The 3,200-nt window shown below is 32.7% G+C and overlaps 1 long non-coding RNA gene across 1 annotated transcript; it reads right to left on the bottom strand.

The window, feature by feature from the left end:
- LOC126655270 (uncharacterized) lies at nt 1–2,051 on the bottom strand. The gene is made up of 4 exons (XR_007632983.2): nt 1,988–2,051; nt 1,840–1,893; nt 549–622; nt 1–145 (listed from the first exon to the last, which is right to left on the bottom strand). It is a non-coding gene; the product is annotated as an uncharacterized LOC126655270 (long non-coding RNA).
- Between the last annotated feature and the right edge of the window lie 1,149 nt (nt 2,052–3,200).

The raw sequence follows: 3,200 nt of genomic DNA, 5'->3' as shown, positions 1-3,200 counted from the left end.
TCGACAATCCCAATGCAATAACAAATATAATATATAAACTAGTTCTACTGCGGTCTAAGAGTTCGAAAACAGTAACTAGTTAAATAACATAAAAACCTCCGAAGAATCAAAAGAATCGGAGTGGACCAGCTTTCAAATCATAAACCTGGAAAATTTGGGAAAACAACGGGGTCAGATATACTGAGATGAGTTCGCAATACTATTTACATTTATTAAGTTTAAAACCCTTAAATCAAAACAGTTTATACTAATATAGTATGATTATGGAAAACAGTATTGAAATGATCCCAGCTTAAGTATGACATAGCATACCGATAAACCCAGAGTGGACGGGAACAAATCCTCGTCATATATATATACCAGCGTAAGCAAGACTTTAGTCTGCCGTTTCCCAGAGTACTTACCGGTGCACACAGTCTCGATACAAGCCTATCGAGTAGCTCGTTTCAATCCAGATCCATAATCGCTTAAAACAGTTCAAAAACATTTATAATATTAAAAATAAATTGCGGTACTTAATAAAGCGGTAAATAGCACTACAAACTCACTGCTTGCTTATCCACGTAAATCTTGGCAAACAGCTAACCCTGCGTAGACTCCGAAGCACGAGCAGTCGACGGGTCTAAAACAATGTATATGTTAAAATCTGAACAACCCCTAACTCTAAGATTACTAGACACCATATAGGAATAGCATCTTAACACAACCAAAGATCAACATTCGAAACACAGTAATCCCAAAGCCAAAGTACATACATATCCAACCAATACAATAACTAGTTAAGTTTAGGTGAGTTCTCGTTTTCAAAAAAACAATCCAGAGTAATATAATTCAACAACACCTTTTCGAAATCCAACATATCCCAGAGTAGTGTGTTAGCCATATATCAACTATATGCTTAACACAACATGTCGGGCGACACAAGTCTAACCCGACCCAACCAGAGTAAAATCCAAAGTTAAATCCTTTAAAATGAAACCAATGTATTTGAAAACAAGGAACTCACTATAAGCTTAACCAAAATTCAAACCAATACCACAAATAGCAACAATAACCAATAGACTGTCAACACTTGACAATTCCACCCGGAGTTCATATTTCTCAATTAAAACACATTAAGTGTAAATAAACATGACTACAAAACACATTGAAATGATAAACTCAGATCTGAACTGTACACTTAGATAGCCTTTAAAACCATTGTAAAATAATCCTACCTTAACTGCCATAACAACAATTTGTTATCCAAATAACCCAAGGTAAACAAACATCCTTTATATACTCAAACGATTTCCAGTCATATGTAAATATTCTTAAAACAACGTTTTATTCCAATTAAAACCACCTTTAACATATAATCTAGCCTTAGTCAATTATATCCAATCACCCAAAGTAGGAATTTCCCATTAACAATCTTTTAACCTTCAAAATAACATTTTCAGGTTTTAGTTTAAAGTTCAAAACAGAATTCAATTCCTCAACTTAACCCAAGTGATACATTATTTTATTTAAACGATTCCTCCAATCACCCAATGTATTGTTAAACATCTAACAACCTATGATTCATTTACTTTGAAATTTCCAGATTTTTAATAATGGCTTAAAAGAGAATTATAAATCAAGAACGACAGCAACTCCATATAAACCTTCAATCAAACAAGTATTCCAATCATCCAATGTATAGCCAACATCAATAAGTCACAACCAATACACATAGATTATTTCCAGAATTTCAAATCAAAGCAAAACAGAAAATATAAAGCCAAAACACTCAAGTATAGATTCATACAACAATTTAGCAATCTCTACACCATATAAGAAGGGATTAGAACCACATACCTCTTGATTAGACTAAGAACAATAAAACCCAGAAATCAATCAACCCAAATCAGCCTACAACCACACACATATAGGGATATAGGATTTAGAATTGCTAGAATTGAAGAACTAGAGATAAAACCACAAAGGAAAGATTACAAACACTTACCAAGGATTAAAATTGAGAGGGATGTTGATAGGAATGAGTTAGAATATGACTCCAGCCTTTTTAGGATTTTAAAAGTCGAAGGAAAAGAGTTTAGGTTGAATAAGAGGTCTTTAAATAGAAAAACAGCGAACTGAACAGTGCAAGTTCGCACCCGCTAACTTCAACAGCATTAGTTAGCGACCGCTAACTATAGTTCGCGCCCGCGAACTCAATAAAAACATGATCCGACCGACCAGATTTTAGTAAATCCTCTCAGGAACAACATATCCGAACGGCGGCCCGATCCGACGGTGCAATTGGGAGATATGGACATTTTACTAAAGCATGTCATATCAGGAAAACACATAAACACTTATTCGATAAGGCTCAGAACCTAATCAAAACAACACACCGAAGGTTATGAAAACCAAATCATGGTTTCAAGGAACCAAACCACCAAGGACCAACCCGAAAAACATCGAAAAAATCATCGGAACAAGCCGGAAAAACACGGGGTATTACAGGTAGATGTTTCTTGATGTTGTGTTTTATTTCTTATTAGATATAATTTTTGATTTTATGTTGAAGATGAGACTTGAAGAGTTTGAAGTTTCACGAATAAAGCGGTTTTAAGATCATATTTCAATATTTGAACCATAAATGTATTGTGTGACCCATTTGGTGGTTTGAAAAGCCCTTATCGGTAACTGTATGTACAACTGTAATTACTGCACTCATCATTATCTTAAAACAGTTCTTTCAATTTGTTGAAGACTCGTTCATTTATGTAATTTTTATTTTTATTAATAAAAAATTTAGGCTTTGTTAAAAAAAAAAAGACATACATGAGAAACTTGGAAATATTTTACTCTTAATTAATTCCAACAACACATATGGTATTATTTTAATTATATATTTTTGAAAATAGTTAATGAAAAATTACCAAAAATTCTACTTTTTTATGCATTTGACAAAGAGCAAATTATTCTGAAACTCTTCTTATATGTCATAATTTACACTCTGCTTCCTCTTGTTTGAAAATCAAATGATTTGGTCTCTCGCTTTTATTCACGTCAACGATTTAATCTTTCTGCTCATTTTTAGTGTTAATGAGCCGAGTAAAAAGACTAAATAGAAAATAATAATTTTAAAATTAATATGGTCCCTATTTTTATTTTTATCTACCATTTCGTAAAAAATATTTTGAATTTTTCAAAGGACTAAACTAAAGTGT

The sequence above is a fragment of the Mercurialis annua genome, linkage group LG7 (assembly GCF_937616625.2).
Source record: "Mercurialis annua linkage group LG7, ddMerAnnu1.2, whole genome shotgun sequence".
NCBI lineage: Eukaryota > Viridiplantae > Streptophyta > Magnoliopsida > Malpighiales > Euphorbiaceae > Mercurialis > Mercurialis annua.
This window is presented reverse-complemented; position numbering and strand designations above follow the sequence as displayed.